We start from the raw sequence: 14,327 nt of genomic DNA, 5'->3' as shown, positions 1-14,327 counted from the left end.
AAAAGCATACAATTTGATATTTATATTTCAATCATAAATGGCCGGGATAACTTACTTAATATATGCAAAATAAACCAAACCTTTTAACAGAAATGTGAATGCGCAACAGATAAAGGGCCAAAAAAATACCAATGCGGGTTGGGACTAGGGGCTTAGGGTTCGTTAACCATATTCGTTGATTAAACTATGGGAATACTCAAATATAATTGGCGTACTAGAAATAAAAAGAAAACTACGGGAATACTCGAATCTGATTGATCTACTATGGCCAGGCAAAAGAAAACTACGGGAATACTCGAATCTGATTGATCTACTATGGCCAGGCAAAAGAAAACTACGGGAATACTCGAATCTGATTTGTCTTATGAGGCCAGGCTGCAAAAACTAGTTAATTCAGTTTTTCTATTGCCTTACTAGAGGTATACTTGGTTTTTTTGACCTACTTGGGGTAGGCTGGATAAACTATACATTGTTTATTCTAATCCTATAGTTATATGCCATATATAGTATATTATATGTGCATTGGCTACCTTAGATTTGAAGCTATTATAGGTATTATGTAGACCTTAAATTCAAGTTCCTGGTTAATGTAGTCTGTTTCGCTGACGCTTTAAAAACCTTAAAAACAATTTTTTAAAGTTTGATAAAATGTTTTTGATTGCTCGTATAAATAAATTGCACCTAATTATAACTTTTAAGGAAAATTCTAAAGAAAAATCCTATATTTCAGGTTTTAAACATTGTAATATAAACTAGCATGTATATATTTTCTAAATATAGATATAGATTGTATAAATCTGTTATTACTTTATTTACCAGTATATAAATCAGCTGGCGTATTTCTAAAACCTTAAAATACATAAAAATTATACTCTATCTCCCATAGAAACCTATACTTGCATTAAACTGCGCTAGCACTTTTTGTAGACCTTAAAATACATAAAAATGCTACTCTATCTCTTAAAAAAACCTTTACTTGCATTAAACTGCGCTAGCACTTTTTGTAGACCTTAAAATACATAAAAATGCTACTCTATCTCTTAAAAAAACCCTTACTTGTATTTAACTGCGATAGCGTATTTTACAAACCTTAAAGTACGTATAATTTATACTCTATCTCTTAAAAAAACCCTTACTTGATCTAAACTGTGCTAGCGTATTTTACAAACCTTAAAGTACGTATAATTTATACTCTATCTCTTAAGAAAAACCTTACTTGCATATAAATGTGCTAGCGTATTTTGTAAACCTATAAATATATAGAAATGCTACTCTATCTCTCATATAAACCTTTACTTGTATTAAACTGCGCTAGCGTATTTTTTAAACCTAGAAATACATAGAAATTATACTCTATCTTTCAATATAAAATCTTACTTGTATTAAACTGCGCTAGCACCTTTTTTAAACCTATAAATACATAGAAATCGTACTCTATCTCTTAAAAAAACCCTTACTTGTATTAAACTGCGCTAGCACCTTTTTTAAACCTATAAATACATAGAAATCGTACTCTATCTCTTAAAAAAACCCTTACTTGTATTAAACTGCGCTAGCACTTTTTTTAAACCTATAAATACATAGAAATCGTACTCTATCTCTTAAAAAACCCTTACTTGTATATATATGTGCTAGCGTATTTTGTAAACCTAAAAATACATGGAAATTATACTCTATCTCTATAAAAAACCCTTTCTTTGTATATAAATGTGCTAGCGTATTTTGTAAACCTAAAAATACATAGAAATTATACTCTATCTCTTAAAAAACCCTTAATTGTATATAAATGTGCTAGCGTATTTTGTAAACCTATAAATATGTAGAAATTATACTCTATCTTTCTAAAAAACCCTTACTAGGATATAAATGTGCTAGCGTATTTTGTGAACCTAAAAATACAGTAAAATTATACGCTATCCTTCAATATAAACCCTTACTTGTATTAAACTGCAATAGCGTAATTTACAAACCTTGAAATACATAAAAATTATACTCTATCTCTCATATAAACCTTTACAAGTATTAAACTGCGCTAGCGTATTTTTTAAACCTAGAAATACATAGAAATTATACTCTATCTCTCATATAAACCTTTACAAGTATTAAACTGCGCTAGCGTATTTTTTAAACCTAGCAATACATAGAAATTATACTCTATCTCTTAAAAAACCCTTATTTGTATTTAAATGTGCTAGCGTATTCTGTAAACCTAAAAATACATGGAAATTTTACTCTATATCTATAAAAAACCCTTACTTGTATATAAATGTGCTAGCACTTTTTTTAAACCTATAAATACATAGAAATTATACTCTATATCTTAAAAAACCCTTATTTGTATTTAAATGTGCTAGCGTATTTTGATAACCTAAAAATACATAGAAATTATACTCTATCTCTTAAAAAAACCCTTACTTGTATTTAAATGCGCTAGCGTATTTTGTAAACCTATAAATACATAGAAATTATACTCTATCTTTCAATATATAACCTTACTTGTATTAAACTGCGCTAGTGTTATTTTCAAACCTTTAAATACATAGAAATTATACACTATCTTTCAATATATAACCTTACTTGTATTAAACTGCGCTAGCGTATTTTGTAAACCTAAAAAAATACATAGAAATTATACTCTATCTCTTAAAAAACCCTTATTTGTATTAAAATGAGCTAGCGTATTTTAAAAATAATAAACACATGTAATTTAACTTTATTTCAGAAATTTTCTTCTCTATTTTATCTATTTTTAATTAATTGACACGATATATGCGAAATTTTTATCTTTATTTATGATTACATTTTTCACATATAAACAAGGTAATTTATGAATACAATATATACGTTAAAGACCTATAGAATATAATCTAGTAATTTGCAGTGTTTAAAATTATCAACTTAATCTCAATTTATGGCGGTTCTATGGATATATCTGGATTTATATTTATGTATTTATCAGTAAATAAAAGTTATCATATGAAATATAACTAATCTATATAACGTATTTGAAGTTTTTTATGGTAATTGGGAAATGAAATAAAAAAATATGACTATAAAATCGTTATGTTATGATCATTAGGCTAATATTATTACTTTATCATAATTGTGTGGTTCAAAAAACCTTTAATAATCTTTGAATATCTTTTATTTTGCACTGGTCTCTAAATTATTAAAATAGTTCTAAAAATAAACTTAATTGTTGTAATATTTATTTTATCGATCCATAAAAAACCTTTAAATTAATAGATCCGATCCTTTTACCATAAAAACTGTTCTATATTGTGCTAATTATTATTTTTAATGCAAAATTATTGTATTTAACACCATTCTATTTTAGTATTTCAGCTTTTTTTTATTTATAATTACAGTTTATTAATTTTTTTTTATTAAGAATATGAATTTATATTGAAAAACTTATATTTTTCGCCGTTTTTTTTTTTAATATCGAAATATTGTTCTGTGACTTACTAATTTATATAAATATTTTTGTGTGCAAGTATTTGAAGCGGTTCGTTCTTTAATAGGTTGTAAAAATGAATAAAGAATGAAAATATTTTATTTCCTTGGAATTACATTAATCGAAAATATATATTTTTGATGTTGGAAAGTAATTCGATCATTTCAACTTATCTTTTTAAAACAAGAATAATATTTTTCAAAACAATATGGTTGTACTTGGCAGTATTTATGTTTAGTTCATGTCATAAAATATAATTTTTTTTTAAAAATATCTATGTTTTTATCGAATAACACAAAGTTGAAAATATTATGATTTATAATTATTCAAATTATTAAAATAATTTTTCTAAAAAATTTAGCTTTTACAAATTTATCATAAAATAATCTAAAAAAATTGGTTACCTTATCTTTTTATGAAAATAAACTCAGTTGAAACATAATAGCGTTAAAAATAAACATATCAAATATTTTAAAACTGTTCGGAAAAGTAAACTGCTGAAAGTATTGTTGTTTTATTTATTATAATTGATTAGTTTTAAAAAACATATTATAGAATAATGGATAGTTTTTTTAATTAACACGAGATAGAAGTATATAATTAAATTAGAGTTTATGTCGGCATTATATATTAGGTAATTTTTGAAATAAAAATCTCTAGAGATAGAGTAGATGGCATTTTTAAAATATGAAAATATTGTGAATAAATTTCGCTTTATATAATTTCTGAAAAAATGGTAAAATTTTGGCATAGCCTTCGGCACATTTACTACCAAATCAAAAATTACTTTTCGATTTCCAATCACCTGCACGCCTCTTATCTTCCACCAAAGCTACATCCATTATATTATTTCATATTTATTCTCCTGGCGAGAGAACCTTAATCTCTCGCCATGCCATCTTCAGAGCAGCAGAAATATAAGTTTATGGGATTTCTCCCCTATCGTATTACCTCGACAGGATTTATTTTCTTTTTTTTGACGAGAGTCTTTCCCACTCTCGTCGATATATCATGTCAAGATAGGAATTAAAAAGATTCTAATAAACATTAAAGAACTTTAATCGCATAAAAATAGACTAATTACCGCAATATTAAAAACAGATAAATATAGAATTCTAATTGTATAAAGCTTATAGTGATAGAAAAAATTATATAAGATTTTGGCGTTAAATTATATATAAAGTATCATCAGCTAATTGTAATATTAAAATAAAAAGCTGCAGCAATTATAAACAAAAATTTACTGACTTATTATTCTAAAAATTATATTTAAAGAAACTAAACATATAATAATCTTTTTTATATATTTAGAGGAAAAAGAATCAAAAATATTATAAAAATAATATCAATGTATAATTTCAAAGATATTTTCGACTTTTTAATATATTTCTATAATTTTAAATCTAAAAATATATGTTTCAATGGCTTATATTATAAAATACTAAAATCTGAATCGGTATTAGCAATATTTTGAGATTAACATGTGTAAAACTGTTAATAATTATAGATTGACTTATAAGAACTTTGTATCACATAAAATGGAAATTAAGTAAAGTAAATATTATAATTATCTTGGTATTCACGTATTAAAAGAAATAGAGTATGTAAAAGTTTTCTGAATCCTGTTTTATGCATACGAAAAACATTATAAGCATATATAAGCACCCTAAAATGCTATATATAATTTAATTGGTAACATAAACTTAGTTTTCTATTGATATTAATTTTTATTTTGTTTTGTAGTCGCATCTAAAAAAACTTCAACATACCATATTGGCTATATATCAATGACTATTATGTCATTTTATCTTTAATGACTTCAAAGCTCATCAAGGTGCAATTTTCACACATAATAAAAATGATTTTCAAAAAATAAGATCAATGAAATTATTTTACGGCTGATAATGCAAAAAAAGCCTATTATAAGCTATATATGCTCACAATATGTGATTGAGCAAATAATTTTATATAGTTTATGTGATTTCATATATTAGAATCATAATATCAATATACAATTGCCAATCCATGTTTAATAAAAAAACAAAAAAAAATTCTGGAAATCTGGAAATTTTCGATCTTAACGATATTTTGATAATAAAATATCTTATAGATATCATTTCTTCTTTAAGAAAAAATTTATCTTCTTTTATATATTGTAAATTAGTTTTAAATATATTTATTGAATTTTTTAGCGGATTTAAACATGCTTATTCTATAAATAACTTATAGTTCATTGTTGAATTTTATATGAAGAATAATGTGGTTTTTTTATGGAAAAATATCATAATAACTAATTTATTTCAGTTTCTAACTAATCTTATTAAAACAAAAAGAGTTATAAATGTTAAAATTATTATAAGAGTTATAAACTGAATAAAAACAAATAGTACAAAAAATACAAAAAAAAACCAGAAAAAAAATAATGATAAGTCGAAACCATGTTTTAATAATTTCTTATATTCATTCTCTTCAAATGTTTTTCTATATTGATTCATTTTAAATATCTTAAAATAACATGACTATCTGTAAATATTTTATAAGTACCGAAATTTGAAGGTCAAATATGTTAGTTATATGTTTATTACATCTTCAAAACTCTTTTCGAGTTAAAAATTTATGTTTTACATGAAAAATACAAACACTCATGACTCTATAAAAAAATTATTTGCCGTAGGAACCTTGTTAGTTAATTATTATGTTAAATAAATTGTCGTTGACGAAAAATATAAATTTACTGGCTTAGATCATTACAAAATTAAATCTAAAAATAAAATAAATTTTACTTACTCGATAAATATTATCTAAAAAAACATCAATATAAATTTATTTTTGCCACATTCTATCGATTTTTAGTTGTTTAATATGCAAATACAGAATTTTCACATGATTTATTAAAGTGAAAACAAAATATTTGTGTAAAAACGTAGTAAATCTAGCATCTTGAGAATTTAAAAATAAAAAAAATGACACGAGAAGAAGGAGGCAAATAAAGTCGAAAAAAAAGTATACAAAACTTCTAAAATTGAAAGTTAAACTTACTAAATCAAATAATGCAATAGAAAATTTAATTTGGATATTAACGTAAGGAAAAAAATAAATATTGGCTATGATTTGAAGAAAAAACAGTCCATTTAATAAGTCCAATATTTTGCATATAAAAAAATGTCATTTTAGTTAACTACAATAAGCAAACTTATGTTATTTAATATAATGATATAAAAAAATTTAGTCTAATTACAGAATAGATGGGAAAGACTTATTTCATAATATTAATAAGTTTGCATATAAATGTTAAGAGTAAAAGTTATAATATTTGGTAGCTCAAAAATTTAATGGGGCAAAAAAGAAAAAAATATATAGTTATATGGCGAAATAAAAATACATAAACTAAAAAAAAGCTGACTTATAAATAAAGAAAAATATATGGCTCAGAAATGGAATAAACTCATATTAGTAATACTAAAAAGTGTAATCTATATATTTTACTCAACCTCATCTTTTATATGAATCTATAAGTTTTCAATCTATTCCAAATTCTTTTTAGGTGTTAATAATGCCTGGTTTCTTTTTAATTTAGTTCTATTGTTCACGAAAATTTTTTAAATAGTTGAGTTAAAATACTGTAAAATTGGCATTTTTACTAATAATATAAAACCAAAATCCCATTTATATATTATTTATAGAAAAATCGGACTTATTCAATATAAAACAGATATAATATTATTTGTGGGTTTTAAAACAATATTTTCCTCAAATATGGATAATCCAATCTAAAAACTCGGCACTATTCATATAAAAAATGTTTGATTTGATCATTAAATCAAGAAATATTACTAAAATTAGGCATTTTATATGGTAAGACACATTAATTAGTTTGAGAAAATCAAATTATTTAACGAAAATCATAATCCCAAGTTTAATAATTATCGAATAGTAAAATTATTATCTTGATTTTATATTTTTATAAGGTTTTTCTTGTTGGAAATGTCAATATAGAAAACTAGGATGATATTTCAATATTTAATTTAAAAAAAGAACGGCTTCTAAATAAGAATAAAACTTTATACATTACCAAAATAATTAGATTCTATGATTTTAATCATTTGACAACGCTTAATTAACATTTCTTTATTATACAGATTCTATAGTACAATAAATTACCTTTTTTTCTGTAAAATAAAATATATAATGTGATAAATACACAAAAAATAAAATACTTAGTCACATATATTGTCATAGATTTATTGTGTTAATTGGCCTTATAGATTAATAAAAGATAAAAATCAAATTTATTTTTCTAAATACATGGAATATTTACAAACCTGCATATAAATAAAGCATTTATTAATTTAGACAAATATAATAAAAATAAAACCTTGTAATTATATTTTCTAATAATTATAGGATAAATGTTATAGAATTGTAATATTATACAAATGAAGGAACATGATATTGTTTTTTACTTACGTTATTTTAATTGTTTTTCGTTGGCATTCAAAATTAAAGTATGCTAAAAAAAATAAAATAGATTAAAAAAAAGACTGTGCTTGGTAAATCTTGCTACAAGGAATATATAATATATTTTATCAACTAAAACTCTGTCGAAAAACGGCGATTTATTTAAAATGTGATTCTAAATGTAGATTATATTTTCTTAATACGACTATTTATTATACAGTTTAAACACAAAAAATTATAAAGTTATTTTAAAAGTCGTTTTAACAACATGGAATAATTATATCTGGCTCTTTAGAATTATAATACAAACTATATGGTCTAAAGATTGATTTTGATGTCAATAATCTCGAAATTTTAGTTATCAACATTTTATAAGGAAGATTTGACAAAAAACGATTTAAAATTTGCTATATGATAAATAAAGTCACAAAACATAAAAAAATAGGCACTTAAATACACAAAAGCAAAGGCATTACGAAATAGAGTTCTAAAAATACATAATTTATTGTAATATTTTAAAAATACCATCACATGATGAGTATTATAATTATTATAGAAACATTAAAAAAAGTTAACTAATTTCTAGGTTTTATTTATTTTCAAAATAACAATTAAAATATAATAAATAATCATGTATTTTAAATTCAAAGACGAAATTTATTCTTATTCACGAAAAAAATGATTGTGATTTAAACAAGTTTAATCACGTTAATAAGATATGTTAAATTATCCTATATACAGCTAACTTTATAAATTACGTAAATTCAAGGTATTTCTAAATCGAAAATACATATGTGAAATGTATCTAAAAGATTCCAGATATATAATTATTGTGGATATAAACTTTATATTGAATTATCATATTATTTGATCTTAGTATTCTTTCTCGCATTGATAACTTTTATAGATTTGAAATAGATACTTATCCAATAAATCGTTTGATATGTCACTAATAACAATTAAAAAACATAAATTTGAAACAATATATAATTTTATTTATTTTCCTATGAAGTTAATCGTAAATTCGTAATTTTTCTTACTATTTTTTAGATTAATATAGTAAATAACCAAATATTTTGTCTCGAAATTTATTTCACCATATTTTTTTAGCAAAAACGAAAACAATGTTTGAATAATATTTTGCGACATAGATCTAACATCGATAAGTTTATATAAAAACCCCTCAATTTACTTTTTTATAAAAAAATATACAAAATAAGTTATTATTATATCTTATAATTAAGCGAATAAAAATAGATGCAAAAAAAAAATTTATTTGTATATTTATAAACGGATAGAACAAAATATAATTTATTTTCAATTTTTCTTAGTCTTTTAGGATATTTATGGTATTCCACTTAGAAAAAAATTCAATAATTGGTTTTTTTAAACCAAAAATAATTTATTGTATATATATTCAAACGAATTGCACATAAATTTTTTTTACTCTTATTAATTTAAAAGAATAATTAAAAGTATTTAACAATATTTATCATTATTCGAAGCAGAAAATTCGAATTTAAACCACAAAAACAAAAAATGTATATAATGTTTGAAACTTAACTTTGAAGCTCACAAATCATCAAAAAAGGTTATATTTTCTAAACTGAGGCCATTTAATATTGGATGAATCCTTTAAGATTATATGCAATTATAAGTAGAATCTTGGTTTTTTGAAACTCATATTCATAAGAATATTTTGAAACTGTGCAAATCAAAATATTAGACTGGATTTCTTGCTAATATCCATATTAAAATTCAATTTTATTTTCATATGCAGTTACAGAAAAACCAAGCTTTATTGAGTTATATTAGCATATGAAAACATGTCAAATTAGACTTAAATAATTTCATTTGCTATAAGTTGACATTTTTTTATAAATAAAAGTTCAATTATATAAACACAGTAAATTTGATTCGTATTAATACTGTGGCTTATATAGGCATAAAATGCCAACGAAAATTCAAGATTCATCTGAATCGATTCACAAAAACAAATTCAGAAGAAAAAAAAGAAAATTCAAATTCCGTGAAAATTGAAAGTGAGCAGAATCTAAATTTTTAAGAATCGTAGAAGATGTAAAAATTTCTGATGGACGAACCGAAAATATAAAACAGAATAGTAAGTAAAGAAAATTACAAATATAGAAGTAATTATCGATCTAAAAGGGGAATTACAGGAGAATATTGCAAAAGTTTTAGAAAAAAACATAGCTTCTCAATGGTGCGAGATTTCGAAGAATCGCAAAGACAAATGAAAACACGTTATTTGATGTCGAAATAAAATCTTTAGAACAAAAACTCAGAGCAGAGCATACAAATGCATTTCCTAATGAAAATTATAATATGCTTATGAATGAATTTTTTGATGTATATCTTGATGAAGAACAACGGAAATGAAATCATTCTAAGCAAACGATTCTAGGAGGAAATTAAAAACCCACCAACAAAGACATATGATTCAAACAGCAAAAAAGATATTTTACAATTACAACATATCGAAGGTGGCTTTAAATTAGAAGAGGTGTCATATAGGCAAAAGATGTTAATCTTATCGTAAAAAACTAGAAAATCCGAAGAATCCTTGCTTAATGAGGCGAAATTTCTAGAAAGTGTAATCATGCCAAAATAATAAGATTCGATAGTATCAGTAGGTTTTTTTGTCGAGATTCCAGAACAAAGTAAATTAAAGAAATTCTTTTTACTATAAATATATATAATAAGATTCAAATATAAACATGAATAAAAATTTCACTGAATATCTTGTTTTAAGAGATTTCTAATATCTAAATATGTCACTTTAAAAGTATCTTTTACACTATAAATCAATTGATATATGCATTGAAAAGTTTAAATATGAAATGCGTAATATATTTTATATTTTGGCTGTCAATATTTCTGTAAATGAATCTATTATATTTTTTTTATGCAAAATTATAAAATATTATTAAATTTTTCTATTAAAATTGGAGTGTTATGACAAAATATATATTAATAGGTAAATTATTGCTAAAGTACGTGAAGTTTCTTTCTAACAATATAGAATAGTAAAGAAACGGGAAAATTTTGTAAGAACCAGATTATATATATATATAAAATGCTGTTTTTCGCTTCTTGATTTACGTTTTAGATTGTCAAGGATGATATAATCAACAATTATTTTTTAATCAGAGAATTCCAAAATGTGTGAGTTTCTTAGATAGTGGAGTAAAAAATCTTTAAGATAGACGAAATATATGTTACCATATTTTTTTTACATGATTCATACCATTCTATAACATTTTGAAATTCGATTTTTTATATTATTATGACAAGTACTTAATCTACCGAATATCATTGCCACTGACACATTAATATGTTTACTATTACAGGAAAGAAAATTTATAACGTAAATACTTAGACCTGTACAGATATATGCTAATAAATCACAACAAAATCCTGTACATTTTTGTAATGTATTTGAATTTATGAGCTACGAAAATTTAATTAAAAATAAATTCATAAATTACAAGGTTACTTATATAAAAACGGCGAAAACGAAAAAAATTGAGATTGACAATGAAAAATATAAAATATTTGTAATTTTAATGATTCTATTTATATAACTATAAAGTGAATAAATGTGCAAAATATAATATCATAATTTAAGATATTTAACAATCTATTATTTAAATCAAAACCAAAAAAATGCTAAAAGAAAATTATTTAAAAAGCAAAATAAACGATAAATAAGATTTAAAACAAGATTAGTGCACCAAGATAGCTCTATCAATGGATCATTCTAGACTCTTTTTACTTTTATTAAGTTTTCAAAATATAAAATAGTATATATAATTTAACAATATAAAAAATATTTTAATATAAATGAACTACTGATATAATTATAATATTGTGATATATATGAAGAATCTAGAGAACTAGTTTTACCATTATAATTTTTTATACAATCTAATGTTTGTAAAATAAAATATACTTTAATATATTCCATAAAAAATTATAATTACTAGCGTCTAAAAAACCTTTTATCAGTGATTTTATAACTAAAATATATGCAAACAAACACTATGCCGCTAGAAACTACATTATCTATATTTTTAGTACATTTTGAAATCGATATTTGTAAAACTCAACAAAAAAAGAAATTACACAATCACAAACGATGATAAGTGCAGAAAAATCATAATTTATTGTAAATAATATTGCGTTTTAAGATGAAAAAAGACAAAAAAAACATATAAAGAAACGTTTGTTGAAATATCAAAGTGAGCAAAAAATGTATAATTGATGCATAAAAATCAAAATGTTTAGGAAACCTTTATGTTTTAGAAAATATTTGAAACGAAAATTTTAAAGTAATAAAACTATAGATAATCAGTAAAAAATTTTAATGATATTTTCTTTGATTATATATATGAATTTTTATAACAATATAAAGAATCTTAATATACGATTTATAAAAAGTTATACAAAAATCACACAACCTCATATATCGATAAAATAAACAGTTGTGTTTTTGTAATTATGAAATATTTTTCTATTTATGATTTAAGGCTTCACATAATGTTTTAAGAAGAAAAAATTAATATGAACTTTAGAAATTTTCTAATCTATTAGAATGTAAGTAACTTTTTAAATAATCTAAAATTATAATAATACGAAGTTCACAATCCAATGTACTTATAACGTAAAATTTCCTAATACGTACGTTTCCGTATATCTAAAGTAGGATACTATAGGGCATTATAACCGATTCCATGTTGTTCGTGATGTTTAGACATATTGTATTCTTAGAACTAAATATTGGATTCGATTATATATTTTGCCGAAAATTTGTATGATATAAAATAAAAATAATATATTCGGTATATGATCAATTCAGTTTAAATTATGCATTAACCTAGTGTAAACTCTAGAATGATCTCTTCTCTAATAAAAAAAAATGGCAATTTAAATACTTGAAATCTTACTTGTGCCTCCATTTATATATCGGAATTAATTACAATAAAATGTGGTATATATATAAATTTTAAAACTAGGCAAGCGATAAAAATAACTTATATATATAAAAAAACATTTTGAAGCTTAGATGAGATGATCAACGGTTTTTTTATAATTATTTTTAAACGGTTTTGTACCATTTAGAATAACGCAATTTTTAAAACTTAAAGTATTTCTGATACATTATAATCGATCATAAAATTTTAGCTACAAGACTTTGATGAACATAGCAATAAAACCTTTTTTTATTTTTATTTTTAGAGCCAAAAAAATTATGATATACTGTATAAAGACGTTATTCTTGCTATTATATCTAAATTAATCATGTATATCGTATATTTCTCTATTTTATGATTCTAAATATTCACTGGGTAATGTAATAAGCAAAATTCGCTTTACTTTTGATGATTATATATAAAATTCACAATGATAGAACGCATGCATATAAATTAAAATTTATTCTGAGATTACCTATCCGTATTTAACACACTTTCAAACATAAGAAAAACTAATTATAAAATATTGGAATTATACGAACTAATCAAAACCTAAAATAAATACAATAGCAAAGATATTTAGGTATTTCTATGGAAGAAAAACAACCGTCTAGATCATAAAAATTTGGAATTAGACGAATAAAATAATAAATATTAAAAGTTGCATTACGATAGAATTTTGTGTTGATATAATAGAATATATTTTATATGACACAATTGAAATCAGTTGTGCAATCTAAAACATTTTTTTCTCGCATATTTTTTATTTTCGAGTAAATTATTATTGAAGTTTTTAGAAGGTATAACGAGATCATGTCCATGTAAAAATCATGTGAATTATATTGAAATAATTATTAGAAAATACTATAAAACAGTCTATTACTCTATAGTTTGTACAATAGAGCGACAATTAGAAAATCAATTCATAGTAAAACCAGAATAAATTTCTTGTTTAAAAGAGATCTAATTATTTAAATATCAGTTTTAAATACAAAGGATGTATAAAAAGGCTTAATGTATATATGTTGGGATAAAATACCAACAAAATATTCTAATATCTGATTTACTTATTATTTTTTCCTTATACTTTAGAATTTCAAATTTTAAAATAGCAATATTACGAACCTAATTCTTTTATAAATGAATAGTTTTAAATCAAACTTTGTAAATTATTTTTTTGACAGAGAAAATTTTTAATGAATCTTTAAATATAAAAACACAGCGCATCTTTGAATTTGTCCGGTTTTTTTATTTTTATTTACATGTCAAAGAAATTTTAAATGTAATTATATTTTTTTATACTTTTTTTCACCAAAATTATAATATTTCTAGAAGTACATATAATATAAAAGAATATGATGCAGGAATCAAAAAAATTGGTCTTTTATAAAATTTTTTGTACAAAAAACACATTTTGT

Source organism: Rhyacophila brunnea, unplaced genomic scaffold (assembly GCF_057557595.1).
Source record: "Rhyacophila brunnea isolate RB1 unplaced genomic scaffold, BYU_Rbru_1.0 scaffold_32, whole genome shotgun sequence".
Classification (NCBI taxonomy): domain Eukaryota; kingdom Metazoa; phylum Arthropoda; class Insecta; order Trichoptera; family Rhyacophilidae; genus Rhyacophila; species Rhyacophila brunnea.
The sequence above is the reverse complement of the archived record's forward strand: the minus strand, read 5'-3'. Positions refer to the sequence as shown.